Raw genomic sequence first — 16,785 nt, 5'->3', positions numbered from 1 at the left:
CATTCCAGAAACATCATCTTCAAAAAGAAACGTCCTTTTTTTAAAGGACAGGTCCTCAATGAAGAGCCGCTAAAATGCGTACATGCCGGGAAACAGCAGGGGACACGTAAGGTAGTGGACTAGCGGGGAGCTTAGTCACATTAAAAAGTTGCTAATGTCTTTGGATGATATCTTTCACCGCTGAGGTGTCAACGCCTCTTCAAGTGGTGGTCTCCTGAGCCACAGCAAACGATCCCTTCACGTAATCTCAATCGTTGTGGTCTCATAAAGAAATGAAACAACAACCTCATCTCTGCTTATGAGGGCAGCGCTCGCTGCTCGCTTGACACTTCAATATGCAAATTCAAGCCTTAATTGTAGCCACGGGAATCGTGTAAGATCGAAGGAAGAAGAAGAGTCATCGGGGAAACAAACATCAAGGCCTGTGTGCTGACAGTGATGGTAGTTTAGATCTAAGACTCGATGGCATTTATTTACATGCCTGGGGAGAGAGAAGGGGGATAGAGAAAAGGAGAGAGAGATAGAGAGGGAGAAGGAAAGAGAACGTTTAGATCTGAGACTCAAGGGTACTTCTTTACCTACAATGGTGTGAGACGGGGGAGAGAAAGGGGGAGAAGGAGAGAGATTGAGATAGAGGGAGGGAGAGAGAGCAGACTACAGAGACCAGCTGTCGCGTGAAGGCACATTTTTAAGACACATTTTCACACACTTTGTGAAATGTGTTTTATGTACAGTATAAGGGATGAATACTGATATCAGTGGTGACTGCTTTTCAATGGCTGTTTTATCCAATAGAATTAACCCTCGCTGCTCATGCACATACATAGTCGTACCATAATATTGTCTCTTTCAAAAGTTTTTTTTGGGGGGGCAGGTCCCCCATGTACGGTACCTAGTAAAAGTTACACCATTGGTTACTATCACAGTGTTCATCGAGGTGACATTGTTGCCAACTTTGAATTGACACAATGACCAAAAAAAAGACTTGTTTATACCTGCCGCTAACATGCGTCATTTGCCCTGATCTTGTCCACATTCTGATTTTGCCCACCTTCTCAGAAATATGTCTACACATGGGATTAAAATGTGTCTCATATCCATCCACTGTGTTCACATTGTGACCAGATTTCCTATATGCAAATCATTTGATAGGTATTCTTAAATAATTATATTTTAAGACACATATTGATGCCGTAAGTCAATGGTGCCACCTCTCAATTACTTTAGACGGCGGGATAATGATGATAGAAATGGTTTCACTGTCCAGATCCATCTATTCTGGTAAGATATCCAGACACAATGCGTGCCTGACTACCTCCCAAGATCACAATCAGATCACAATGCATCTTTTAATCGTCTACACCTGTTTTTAGGTTTGATTTATTCGCACCAAAGAAGATAAGTGAAAGACACAACAGTACAGATAAAAACAAGGTCAAAACAGTGCAGATGGGTTTATATGAAAACCACACCCCAAAAAGACGATGTACAATGATGATGTTTTGGCAATGTGAAGATATAAATGCCAGAGTATGGAACCTCTGTATCTGATAGAGAAGTGAAAATGTGTGGTGCGGCAGTGGGGAGGGTGAAGGTTATCGGAGTGTCTTGTGTTGTATGCATGGATTTGGGAATGAACCTGGAAGAATCGATTGAAGGGTTTGGGTAGGATGTCTGGGAGGTATGTGTATTTGTAAATGAAGGTGCATAATTGGATATTGAGTTTCTTAAACAGAGGGGCAGATGGAGCCAAGTAATTAGAGGGGATGGCTAGTCTTGCAAATGTATTTTAGATGATGAGTAAATTGTCTAATTCCATTTGGGCATGAGATAAAAAACAACACTCAGCTTGATTGTTTCAAAAAAAAGATTGTCACTATATTGATTATTTTTAAAGCAATCATTTTTGAAACAAGTCAGCTGTCAGCTTCAATGATTGTTGACTAATTAGAAAATGGGAAGACAATGTGCGTGTGCATGCACCCCTTCTCACCTGTGCACTCATTCACCCCCCTCAAAGATTAAAAGTAGTGGATTGTTGTAACTGTATTGGTAGACAATTAATCCAATCAATGCTTTTACACCTTTCAGAGGAGTTAAGGTGAGTGGCCAGAGCTAGCATGAAATGGGATGCAGCTCAAAATGACATGGCTAACGAATGACAGCAGGATGCCTCTCGCTTCCGACAAGTTTAGGATAGGATGTCGATTGCTTTGCTATCTAAAATCAAAATAATTCTGAACTGCTGAAATTACTGCAATACTGTTCATATATTTTGATCACTTTTCATGTCATTTTGGCCAGATGATAGGCCTACTCACTGATCAAACAACATCGGAAGAAAGGTGTGAACCTCTTATGAACGTTAGCTCTGGTGTACGGCTACTTGTAGATTGTAAATTACAACTTTATACTACTACATTTATCATGACACAAGGCGAGACCCAGATGCAGACACGGGAGGCAGATGGTTGGAGTTTAAGATGTTTAATAATCCAAAAGGAGTAGGCAAGAGAATGGTCGTGGACAGGCAAAGTTTCAAAACCAGTTCAGAGTCCAGGAGGTACAGAGTGGCAGACAGGCTCGAGGTCAAAGCAGGCAGAATGGTCAGGCAGGCGGGTACAGAGTCCAGAACAGGCAAGGGTCAAAACCAGGAGGACTAGAAAAAGGAGACTGCAAAAGGCAGGAGTACGGGAAAACCGCTGCTTGACTTGGAACATACAAGACGAACTGGCACAGAGAGACAGGAAACACAGGGATAAATACACTGGGGATAACAAGCGACACCTGGAGGGAGTGGGGACAATAACAAGGACACGTGAAACAGATCAGGGTGTGACAACATTACTAATTAGCTAGCTAATTATTCAGTGTCTAAACCAGCCTGATTTCAGTGATCTGTAGCATGTTATCTTGAATAGGGCAAGTCAGCTACGACACTTAGGTCAGGGATGTTCGAGCTAGCGTTTTCAAATTGGGCATGCTAGCTAATGTAAAAAAAAGTGGAAATGAACTATTTTCCTTAAGTAATCATACAATATGTTTACATTACAATCCTTGAACCTTTTATTCCAAATCTATATGGATGACCTTGCTGATGTGTCGTCTACTGTACTTCCTATACATTTTGCTGATGATACCAACTTGTTTTATCACTGTCAAGGCTGGCTCAAGGAAGCAGGAGAGGTAGAGTCAAGCGCAGGAGACAGTCAATTCTTGAACACACTTTAATTCAAGAAAACTGTTATGGTCGTCAGAAAATAGGGACGCAGCCCTTAAATACTTCTGCGGTGGTAAAACACAAAAAAAACAACCACAGGCAGAGGGGGGAAAAAAACACACGTTCCTCAAGCACACAAACCCGACAAGGAACATAATCACGCACAAACACAGACATACTACGCTAAACTACTACTAATAACTAACCCAAAACAGGTGCGTGCCTACCTAGACCTAACCAACAGAAAGTGAAACAAAAAGGATCGATGGCAGCTAGTAGGCCGGCGACGACGACCGCCAAGCCCCGCCCGGTCGAGGGGGGGTGCCACCATCCGTCGGTGTCGTGACAATCACACAATAATTTCAATGCACTAATCAATGAAGCCTACTCAGGCATGGCAAAATTTTCAGAATGGTTCAGATTAACAAATTATCTTTAAATGTAAAAAAAATATTCACCTTCATTGTAATCACTGTTAAGAATAAGAAATATTGTGAGTAAGCATGAGAGCATCAGCTGTTCCGGACGACTGTGATCACGCTCTTCGCAGCCGATGTGAGTAAGACCTTTAAACAGGTCAACATTCACAAGGCCATTGGGCCAGACGGATTACCAGGACGTGTACTCCGAGCATGCGCTGACCAACCGGCAAGTGTCTTCACTGACATTTTTAACCTCTCCCTGTCTGAGTCTGTAATACCAACATGTTTCAAGCAGACGACCATAGTCCCTGTGCCCAAGAACACTAAGGTAACCTGCCTAAATTACTACCGACCCGTAGCACTCACGTCTGTAGCCATGAAATGCTTTGAATAAGCTGGTCATGGCTCACATCAACACCGTTATCGTAGAAACCCTAGACCCACTCCAATTTGCATACACAATAAAACCACATTGGTGCTCATATACAGTGCATTCGAAAAGTATTCAGACCCCTTGATAAAAAATGTTCCTCATCAATCCACACACAATAACCCATAATGATAAAGCAAAAAAAGTTTTTTTGAAATTTTAGCAAATGTATTAAAAATAAACATACCTTATTTACATAAGTATTCAGACCCTTTGCTATGAGACTCGAAATTGAGCTCAGGTGCATCCTGTTTCCATCGATCATCGTTGAGATTGTTCTACAACTTCATTGGAGTCCACTTGTGGTAAATTCAATTAATTAGACATTATTTGGAAAGGCACACCTGTCTATATAAGGTCCCACAGTTGACAGTGCATGTTAGAGCAGGAATTATCCATAGAGCTCCGAGACAGGATTGTGTCAAGGCACAGATCTGGGGAAGGGTACCAAAAGATTTCTGCAGCGTTGAAGGGCCCCAAGAACACAGTGGCCTCCATCATTCTTAAATGGAAGAAGATTGGAACCACCAAGACTCTTCCTGGAGCTGGCTTCCTGGTCAAACTGAGCAATCGGAGAAGGGCCTTGGAGTTCCTCTGGGGAGCTCCAGAGTTCCTCTGTGGAGATGGGAGAACCTTCCAGAAGGACAACCATCTCTGCAACACTCCACCAAATCAGTCCTTTATGGTAGAATGGCCAGACGGAAACCACTCCTCAGTAAAAGGCACATGACAGCCCGCTTGAATTTTGCCAAGAGGCACCTAAATGACTCTGACCATGAGAAAGAAGATTCTCTGGTCTGATGAACCCAAGATTGAACTCTTTGGCCTGAATGCCAATCATCACATTTGTAAGAAACCTGGCACCATCTCTACAGTGAAGCATGGTGGTGGCAGCTTCATGCTGTGGAGATGTTTTTCAGTGGCAGGGACTGGGAGACTAGTCAGGATTGAGGGAAAGATGAACAGAGCAAAGTATAGAGAGATCCTTGATGAAAACATGTTCCATAGCGCTCAGGACCTCAGACTGGGGCGAAAGTTCACCTTCCAACAAGACAACGACCCTAAGCACACAGCCAAGCCAACGCAGGAGTGGCTTCGCGACAAGTCTCTGAATGTCCTTGAGTGACCCAGCCAGAGCCCGGACCTGAACCCAATCCAACATCTCTGAAAATAGCTGTGTCCGGTTAACATGAACTAAACAGAAAATAAATCAAATCAAATCAAATCAAATTTATTTATATAGCCCTTCGTACATCAGCTGAAATCTCAAAGTGCTGTACAGAAACCCAGCCTAAAACCCCAAACAGCAAGCAATGCATGTGAAAGAAGCACGGTGGCTGGGAAAAACTCCCTAGGAAAAACTCCTGAGAAAGGCCAAAAACCTAGGAAGAAACCTAGAGAGGAACCAGGCTATGAGGGGTGGCCAGTCCTCTTCTGGCTGTGCCGGGTGGATATTATAACAGAACATGGTCAAGATGTTAAAATGTTCGTAAATGACCAGCATGGTCAAATAATAATAATCATAGTAATTGTCGAGGGTGCAACAAGCACGTCCGGTGAACAGGTCAGGGTTCCGTAGCCGCAGGCAGAACAGTTGAAACTGGAGCAGCAGCATGGCCAGGTGGACTGGGGACAGCAAGGAGTCATCATGCCAGGTAGTCCTAGGGCTCAGGTCCTCCGAGAGAAAGAAAGAAAGAAAGAGAGAATTAGAGAGAGCATATTTACATTCACACAGGACACTGGATAAGACAAGAGAATACTCCAGATGTAACAGACTGACCCTAGCCCCCCGACACATAAACTACTGCAGCATAAATACTGGAGGCTGAGACAGGAGGGATCAGAAGACACTGTGGCCCCATCCGATGATACCCCCGGACAGGGCCAAACAGGCAGGATATAACCCCACCCACTTTGCCAAAGCACAGCCCCCACACCACTAGAGGGATATCTACAACCACCAACTTACCGTCCGAAGACAAGGCCGAGTATAGCCCACAAAGATGTCCGCCACGGCACAACCCAAGGGGGGGGCGCCAGCCCAGACAGGAAGACCACGTCAGTGGCTCAACCTACTCAAGTGACGCACCCCTCCCATGGACGGCATGGAAGAACACCAGTAAGTCAGTGACTCAGCCCCTGTAAAAGGGTTAGAGGCAGAGAATCCCAGTGGGAAGAGGGGAACCGACAAGGCAGAGACAGCAAGGGCGGTTCGTTGCTCCAGCCTTTCCGTTCACCTTCACACTCCTGGGCCAGACTATACTTAATCATAGGACCTACTGAAGAGATAAGTCTTCAGTAAAGACTTAAAGGTTGAGACTGAGTCTGCGTCTCTCACATGGGTAGGCAGACCATTCCATAAAAATGGAGCTCTATAGGAGAAAGCCCTACCTCCAGCCGTTTGCTTAGAAATTCTAGGGACAATTAGGAGGCCTGCGTCTTGTGACCGTAGTGTACGTGTAGGTATGTACGGCAGGACCAAATCGGAAAGATAGGTAGGAGCAAGCCCATGTAATGCTTTGTAGGTTAGCAGTAAAACCTTGAAATCAGCCCTTGCCTTAACAGGAAGCCAGTGTAGGGAAGCTAGCACTGGAGTAATATGATCAAATTTTTGGGTTCTAGTCAGGATTCTAGCAGCCGTATTTAGCACTAACTGAAGTTTGTTTAGTGCTTTATCCGGGTAGCCGGAAAGTAGAGCATTGCAGTAGTCGAGCCTAGAAGTAACAAAAGCATGGATTAATTTTTCTGCGTCATTTTTGGACAGAAAGTTTCTGATTTTTGCAATGTTACGTAGATGGAAAAAAGCTGTCCTTGAAGCAGTCTTGATATGTTCTTCAAAAGAGAGATCAGGGTCCAGAGTAACGCCGAGGTCCTTCACAGTTTTATTTGAGACGACTGTACAACCATCCAGATTAATTGTCAGATTCAACAGAAGATCTCTTTGTTTCTTGGGACCTAGGACAAGCATCTCTGTTTTGTCCGAGTTTAAAAGTAGAAAATTTGCAGCCATCCACTTCCTTATGTCTGAAACACAGGCTTCTAGCGAGGGCAATTTTGGGGCTTCACCATGTTTCATTGAAATGTACAGCTGTGTGTCGTCCGCATAGCAGTGAAATTTAACATTATGTTTTCGAATGACATCCCCAAGAGGTAAAATATATAGTGAAAACAATAGTGGTCCTAGAACGGAACCTTGAGGAACACCGAAATTTACAATTGATTTGTCAAAATAACCACCCACAAACACAATGAGAAAAAACCCTACTAAAATATGGACTCTAATCAGAGGCAACGAGATTCAGCAGCCTCCAATTAGAGACCAGCACCAAACAATACCAACATAGAAATAGATACCCTAGAATAAACCTAGAAATAGAAGAACATAGAACATAACCCCAAAACACACAAAACAAACACCCCCTGCCAAACCCTGACCAAACTACAATAACAAATAACCCCTTTTACTGGTCAGGACGTGACAACCAGTTTGCAAAGATTTGGTGAAGATATGCAGTACCAGTCAAAAGTTTGGACACAACTACTCATTCCAGGGTTTTTCTTTATTTTTACTATTTTCTACATTGTAGAGTAATAGTGAGGACATCAACACTATGAAATAACACATATGGAATTATGTAGTCACCAAAAAAGTGTTAAATATAAAATATATTTTGATTTGTTTGAGATTCTTCACCTGGAATGCTTTTCCAACCGTCTTGAAGGAGTTCCCACATATGCTGAGGACTTGTTGGCTGTTTGTAATTAATCCATGGAAACTTTTTGTAATTCCATCACTGCATCACTGCGTGCCTGGCAGATATCTCAGGTTGGATGTCGGCCCACCCCGTCTAGCTCAACCTCGACAAGACGGAGCTGCTCTTCCTCCCGGGTAAGGCCTGTCCACTCAAAGACCTTTCCATCACAGTTGACAACTGAGTGCAAAGAACCTTGGTGTGACCCAGGACAACACCCTGTCATTCTCTGCAAACATCAAACAGTGACTCGTTCCTGCAGGTTCATGATCTACAACAGGATGTGACGCAGATCCTAATCCTTGGCACTTGTCATCTCCCGTCTGGAATAATGCAGCTCGCTGTTGGCTAGGCTCCCCATTTATGCCATCAAAACCCTGCAACTTATCCAGAATGGCCGCCTAGTATTCAACCTTCCCAAGTTCTCCCATGTCACCCGCTCCTCCGCACACTCCACTTGCTTCCAGTCTAAGCTTGCACCCACTACAAGACCATGGTACTTGCCTAAGGAGCAGCGAGAGGAACTGCCTCTCCCTACCTTCATGCAATGCTCAAACCCTACAGTAGTAGGAGGGCTGCTCCCAGTGTTGTTATATTGAACACATCTTCCACACTTACAGTTCCCTGGTAATGATTACCAGTTTGAACGAATGGTCATGTTTTTTGGAAAGAATGAACCAGTGTTCCTATCGTGTATGAAAACAGAGCGGAATTTTCCACCAGAGGCTAGAGCATCGATACTGTTTGTGAAAGGCCGTTATTTCAGGATTGCACTTTTGATTTTGTTTGAGCGATGATTGAAGTCTGTTATAAAGCACAGCCGTGACATGCTGTCCTTTTTGGGCTTTTGAGCTAGAAGTGACAATCTCCCACCATAATAATAGTCTTGTATCGCTTGCAGGGTTGATAATTTATTACATATGTTTTCAATCCAAGCATACAGGGCGGCAGGTAGCCTAGTGGTTAGTGTCGGACTAGTAACTGAAAGGTTGCAAGATTGAATCCCCGAGCCGACAAGGTAAAAATCTGTTGTTCTGCCCCTGAACAAGGCAGTTAACCCACTGTTCCTAGGCCGTCATTGAAAATAAGAATTTGTTAACTCACTTGCCTAGTTAAATAAAGGTTAAAAATATACCAATAACATGATGCAGCCACCACCATGCTTGAAAATATGAAGAGTGGTACTCAGTGATGTGTTATTAGATTTGCCCCAAACATGACACTTTGTATTCAGGACGTAAAGTATATTTCTTTGCTACATTTTTTTGTTGTTGCAGTTTTACTTTTGTGCCTTTTTGCAAACAGTATACATGTTTTGGAGTATTTGTATTGTGTACAGGCTTTCTTATTTTTACTCTGTCATTTAGGTTAGTATTGTGGAGTAACTACAATGTTGACCCATCCTCAATTTTGTCCTATCACAGCCATTAAACTTTCACTGTTTTAAAGACACCATTGGCCTCATGGTGAAATCCCTGAGCAGTTTCCTTCCTCTACAGCAAGTGAGTTAGGAAGGATGCCTGTATCTATTTAGTGTATTGATACACCATCCAAAGTGTAATTAATAACTTCACCATGCTCAAAGGGATATTTTTTTACCCATCTACCAATAGGTGCCCTTCTTTGCGAGTCATTAGAAATCTTCCTTGGTCTTTGTGGTTGAAATTCACTGCTCGACTGATCTTTAATATCTCATTAAATATGTACATATTTGCATATCGCGCAAATGCATTTTTCTGGACCCTGGATGAAGTCAGTTAAAATATTTTGGTTTCATTTTATTAAGACACTTCAGGACCAGACTAGATTGTGTATTTTTTTATTTATTTAACTAGGCAAGAACAAATTCCTATTTACAATGACAGCCTACCAGCGAACAGTGGATTAACTGCCTTGTTCAGGTGCAGAACGACAGTTTTGTTCCTTGTCAGCTCTAACCATTAGTCTACCTGCCGCCCCAAAATAAATACTGGATAAATACTTTTTTCATCTTTCTGTCTGTAAAACACGAAAAGACATGCATGTAAAATGCCTTTTTGGCCAATTTTTACAGAGAGAATATGTTATCTAGAATTAAAAAATGGAGAATATAAACAATTCCCTCTGGGCAAGTCTGGAGAATATATCTAAGGATAACCACACAACATGTGGTGAATGCAAATGCTTCTGAAGCTGAGAAAAATGAGTTTGCATGTGGGAAGAGTCTGACTTTTGGGAAATGGCAGTTAAAGGCAAATACACTGAATTTAAACTACCAAACAACAATTTAGACCCAAACACAATTTCTTCAAAGTAAGTTACTAAATATAGTCCAGTTTGTAACATTCTCTGTGAAATGGGCTTTGAAATTGTGTAATGTAGTGAGCTTTGAAGTTATTGTTGTGTCAATTTTAAAGTCATTACAATTCATTAAAATGTTGAAGATAGTAGTATGATAAACTAAAGAAAATATAAATTTTCATCAAGTTTAAAAACAAATTAATATTAATGGACCAAAGTACAAAAAATCTCAAAAAATGTCATTTCAGCCTGTGGTGCCTGGCTTAATAACACTGCTAACTTCATTTGGGTAAACTTTTTTGAACTCCAAGCACACATGGAAATTAATTTGCTTAGGCTCTAATCATGCAAATGTGTTTCTTTTTTATTGTGACACATCATCAGTGAGATTAGAACCTACTGTATAATCGTCTGTTCTTTTCCCATGGAATGAATCCACTGCGCCATCAACAATGGCGCTAGCATGCCTTGTTTTTTTTATGCATTTAAAGCTGTTCATTTTAGTCTATTCAAACAGAGCCCATTTCAAAGGAAATAAGCAATTATTAAGATCAGGCATGGCCAATTAGTGGGCACGGCCAACACACCTGAACACACTTAAAAAGATAGAGGATAAAGCAAGTCTGGTTGATGTGGGAAAACTGTGTTTTTAAACAACATTCTCTGAAAGTGAAAGTTTTCTTTGGGTTTTTATGGAAAGTTTTCTTAATGTTCTCAGAGCAATTTGAGAACATGACTTTAAATAGAACCACGAGGAAACCTGTAGGAAACTACACTGAGTTTTCAAAACATTAAGGACACCTTCCTAATATTGAGTTGCAGTTCTTGACACAAACCAGTGCGCCTGGCACCTACTACCACACACCGTTCAAAGGCACTTAAATCTTTTGTCTTGCCCATCCCCGTCATCTCCTCGCCGCCATCTACACTGATTGAAGTGGATTTAACAAGCGACATCAATAAGAGATCATAGCTTTCACCTGGTTAGTCTACGTCATGTAAAGAACATGTGACAATGTTTTGTACACTCATTGTATGCTGAAGTACTGAAATTCGGAGAGAAGAATGTTGTTTCTTAACTTTCTCTGAACTATTTGAGAATATTCCCAATGTCAAACCAGTCGGAGAACATTCCTAGGACATAAACAAAATTGAAATTAAATGTAATCGTGTTTGAAATTCCTGGACATTTTCTGTAATAAAATAAAAAAATGTTGGTCAAGTTCTTTAAATGTGCTGAGAACGTTCCAAAGCCAAGCAACTATCCTGCACCATTACCAGAACGTTTTGGGAAGGTTGTATTCCAAATAACCATAGGACAACCAAGCTCAAAAAAGCATATGGTTCTCAGAACGTTATCTGATAGCTGGGGTGTGACTCAGAATTCTGAAACTGTCAACTTCCCTCACACAAGATGAGTTTACCTTGAGGGTATCACAGCTGAGTCAATTGATCAAAAGTTCATCATGTTCTCCTCAGATTCATGGAGATATTGCTGCCAAGCAAACGTCATTGAAAAGTTGAGGAATTGGATTTGGTCGTCTCTGTAAGTCTAAATCTCCCAATCTATTCCAACAATCTCACAGCAGAACTGCATATACAGTCATAAAGTGAGCATTTTCATCTGCACTACATATTATTCCCCTCCCTCCCTCCCTCTCTGTCCCTGTCTCTTTCACAAGCAATGTACGGACGCGCACACACATGCGCCTCTCTTCTAATATCTACCATAATTAACATCTTCAAAAACAACCTGGATTACCTGGTTATAAATCTTGACAAGGATCCAAAAGACTTCCCGACATTTCAGTCTCATTTCATGTGTTGATTCTACTGCTGACGTGTTTGACCTTTGATATAAGGTCAAAAATGCAGTTCTGATAAATGTAACATCTGCATAATGGAGTAAGATACTCAACTTTTTTTAAATAAAAAAAACCATCAAATATTGACTGTATTATGGCACATAAACAATTGTATAATGAGAGACCGAAAGTCCATGGAATCCAACCTTTTTGGTGGGACTTCATGTAATTAATTGAATGTCAAATATAAAAAACTGTACTCCCCCCCTTACAATCTCCCATCAACTTCCAGCATGGCTTTTACCAAAAGATGTGTGACGTTACTTATTCATGATTGACGTTTCCTAGAATATTAAACACAAGGCAGAAATGTTGGTTTGTACCAAAACACATAAACACGTGTCAAATGTTTTTGGTCCCGTGTCTATGATTTCCGACGATACCCCCATCCTTTTGATACATCGATTCACACGTTTTCCCAATAGTAAAGTCCAGGAGAAAAAGTGGTTAGCTCAGGTAATTATATGAATATTCTCAGTTTCTATTTTGAAAGCAATCGGTGAAGTGACAATTAGTTGACACATAGATGATCTACTTCTCAAACACAGCCAAATGAAAACTGAACAGAACACTTCTGGGTCTGATGAGTGCTGTGTCTGAGATTTCCAGTGAGCCAGGCTGTGGTGTGAAGGAGGTCAGCACGGTGAATCCTCCTAGCTCTGTCTGGAGCCCTGGGGCCTGGGAACCAGGGGAGGGGTCATGGGAACAGCCTGTCTGCCTGAATATCTGCCTCCCTGCCTGGGGGAAGGACATACGCACAGCACCACCTGCAGAACAAATACTTCCTCTGACTGAAACACTAAAGCTACGGATTTGGAGCAAACGCATCCAATTAACCCCGAAATGGACCTGAGGGTGACACTGCAGAGATGTACATTCCTATCAAAGCTGAAAGCCTATTTGTGCCTCCCAAATGGCACCCTATTCCTTACATAGTGCATTACTTTTGACCAGAGCCCTATGGTCAAGTAATGCACTATATAGGGAATAGGGTGCCATTTTATACTCAACCTATCTGGGGAAGGGAAGGGAAAGATAAAAGGGTGAAGGAAGGGGAGAGAAAGCATTTCAGCACTTGAATAATGATGAGTGGGAAAGTTACAGACACACAAATATCATACCCCCAAGACATAATAACTTCTCACCATTACAATAACATTCTCGACACAGCTCATTCTAATATTTCTACCACTTAACATTGCATGTTAGTTACACTGTTTATACACACCACATATTTACTTATACGGTAAGCTCCAAATGTACTGGGACAGTGACATTTGTTGTTGTTTTGGCTCTGTACTCCAGCACTTATAGATTTAAAATGGTACAATGACTATGAGGTTAAAGTGCAGACTGTCAGCTTTAATGTGAGGGTATTGTCATCCATATCGGGTGAACCGTTTAGAAATTACACCACTTTTTGTACATAGTCTCTCCATTTAGGGGACCAAAAGTATTGGGACAACTTCACTTATATGAAGGAAGGAAGGAAGGAATAAATAAATGAATAAAATGTTATTTTCGTGTCAAATCGCCAATTGGCAACACATTCCTTACACATCCCCAACACATCCCTTAAATAAACAAACATTACAATAATTCATTGTGGTAATTCAATTAAAATTCTTATTGCGGTGTTCTCTGCAAGCTATATGTGTATTCAAGTAGTAAAATGTTAAGTATTTGGACCCATATTCATAGCAAGCAATGATTACATCAAAGCTTGTGACTACACATTTGTTGGATGCATTTGCTGTTGGTTTTGGTTGTGTTTCTGTTCATTTTGTGCTCAATAGAAATGAATGGTAAATAATGTATTGTGTCATTTTGGAGTCACTTTTATTGACTTCTACATTAATGTGGATGCTACCATGATAACCGATAATCCTGAATGAATTGTGAATAATGATTAGTGAGAAAGTTATAGACGCACAACTATCAACCCCCCCCCCAAATTGCAAACCTCCCCTGCTACCGTAATGGTGAGAGGTTAGCATGTCTTGGTGAAGTTGTGGTTTTAGGTTTGGTTTCTGTATGAGCACTTTGTGACAACTGCTGATGTAAAAAGGGCTTTATAAATAAAAAATTATTGAATTGATTTATTTGTATCATTTATAATCTGGAGTACAGAGCCACAACAATAAAAAATGTGTCACTGTCCCAATACCTTTTTATTTTATTTAACCTTTTTTTAACTAGCCAAGTCAGTTAAGAACAAATTCTTATTTTACAATGACGGCCTACCCCGGCCATAAATTGTATCTTGGAAAGTCTACACATTCTAGTTATCAGATTCACAAGGAATTGTTGTGCAATTTAAATGTTTAAATATGAAACCATTTGTGAAAAGATGAAATGTAATTTTAGCCTCCTAAATAAGAGAATTGTTTCATAGTAAAACGTGGGCCCACTCAGTGGCCACGCCCAAGTGAACAGACATTGGTTGAGAACTATGAATCACGCCCTTCTCTCCCAGTACAAAATAACGTTGACGGAAGTCAAACTCAGTTCCCGATGACATGAGGACTGGTGTCCATATGTTTAAAAGGGCTAATTTCAACTACAAACTAACAAAATTAACATTTAGTTCCAGAAATGTTAGGACTGCTGGCCTAACGTTTAAAAGTGCCAATTTCAACTTTGTGAATTTTGACTAGACCAGCCAGAATACAGCGCCAGCTGATTATAGCAACTTGGTATGAACTTTGAACTATTATACACTAAAGAAGTGATACCTCCTAGATGTCGAGTTATCAGCTGCAGCTGTAAACGTACGTGACCTAGGACGAGGACAAACAATCTCCGAAGAACGACAGGGTGCTTTACCGTATCCGCTCTACAGCACTACAACCAGAAAGATTCTTCAAAGGACAATGGCGATCTCTGCTGGGTGAAGCAGTCTTCCAGCTCTCATCCATCTATCAAGGCGCAGCAGTAAATATATATGTCTTGTATTTTCCTTTTCCGAATGGGAAGTTAGTAGAATGCATAAGACTCTGTATTTACGGTAGCATAGCTTCTCAAGGTCTGATAGACCCAATCCCTTTGTCCCTCAGTCTTCCTGCTCTTTCATTCAAACCCAACCCCCCTTCCTTTGTGTAACCAGCCGTCATATCGGGTTAGCCCACTAGGGGCTTTTCATGACATGATGAGTAATCGATGTTTGATCTATCCTGTGTGTGTGTATATATGTAATTCTGTGTGATTATTTAGGTATTTAGTAAATAAATAATTAAGCCAACTTGTGTATTGCTGATTCAACTTATTAGCTAGGGTTCGTGCAGATAACCAAGTACTTACGACAATCAGAATGAGACCGATCGAGATGACAAATAATAATTGACTGCTATTGATATAAAATATGTTCAGATCTTTTAATAGAGAAGATAACCACGCTATATAAATGATTGCTTCCTTGGTGCCCCAGGTTATTAATGGTTTAATTGTTACATGTTTTAATTCAATCACGTAATCAATTAAACGTTAGGTAATCGTTCTGATAAAATAGCATGTCATATAATGTAGTCATAGTCAGACACGATATTGCATTTGGATTACTGTTACAATGCTATTTGGGTTGTTAATTGGATTCCTTCTTGTTGTTTTTCATTTTTTAAATTGATTATTTTTGCACCTGTTTGACATTTTACTGCATTGTTAGGGGCTAATAGCATTTCGCTCCACCCGCTAATAACATCTGCTGAACTGTGCACCCGACCAATAAACTTTGATTTGCTACACCACAACAACCACTCTTGGAGGATTTCATTTCTGTCCATCGCATGTGATACAAATGAGATGACATGGCTGTCACGGTTGTCGTAGGAATGAGCGGACCAAAGTGCAGCGTGTGTGTCGTTCCACATTTTATGTACTCTGTGAAACTATGCAATACATAAATAAACTGAATAAACAAAACAACAAACCGTGACGCAGCGGTGAAACAAACACTACTCAAAAATAATCTCCCACAAACCCAGGTGGGACAAACACCAACTTAAATATGACCTCCAATTAGAGACAATGATGACCAGCTGCCTCTAATTGGAGATCATCTCAAACAAAGCCCAACATAGAAATACAAAAACTAGAACAACCCAACATAGAAATACAAAACTAGAACATAACAATATAGAAATACAAAACATAGAAAAACACCCCCTGTCACGCCCTGACCTACTCTACCATAGAAAATAACATCTTACTATGGTCAGGACGTGACAATGGCGACTCCTGTATATGTCAGCCTCTGTATGAGTACATTAGATTGCTCCCATCACCCACCTCAAGCCTCTACGAGCGTTCCTGCCTCAAAGCTGTCCAATCAATTGTGGAGGGAAAACAGTCCTGAAACTATCTGTCTGGTCATGTATTTGATATTCATCATAGTTTTGATGTACCCAAGCAAGGGGGATTTGTCACACTACAAGTGTTCACAATCACACTATTGAAACAAGGTGACAGTGTGTGAGAAATAGGTGAGCCAATAATTATTCCCATAATGAAATATCACTATGCAGAGGAGGCTTGTCCAAGTAGGAAATGGGCGGTGGTCCTCCTGAATCATCCTTGTAAATGGATTAATGGGGATTTTTTTTCTTCTTCCAGCAACTGTATATGATTATGTGTAATTATGTCTAATAGATGATGTCTAATAGATGCTGCAGAAATACACTCGAGATAATTGTGACATGTACTGAGCGTAGCGCATGGGTGACTGTTGTCATTGATAGGCATTCTCACCTGTATCTCAATGATTCTCCTGCCTTCTTGGACTGAAACTTACATCAGATGTCAAGTGAAACGCTCAACCTTG

The sequence above is a fragment of the Salmo trutta genome, chromosome 21 (genome assembly GCF_901001165.1).
Source record: "Salmo trutta chromosome 21, fSalTru1.1, whole genome shotgun sequence".
NCBI lineage: Eukaryota > Metazoa > Chordata > Actinopteri > Salmoniformes > Salmonidae > Salmo > Salmo trutta.
The sequence above is the reverse complement of the archived record's forward strand: the minus strand, read 5'-3'. Positions refer to the sequence as shown.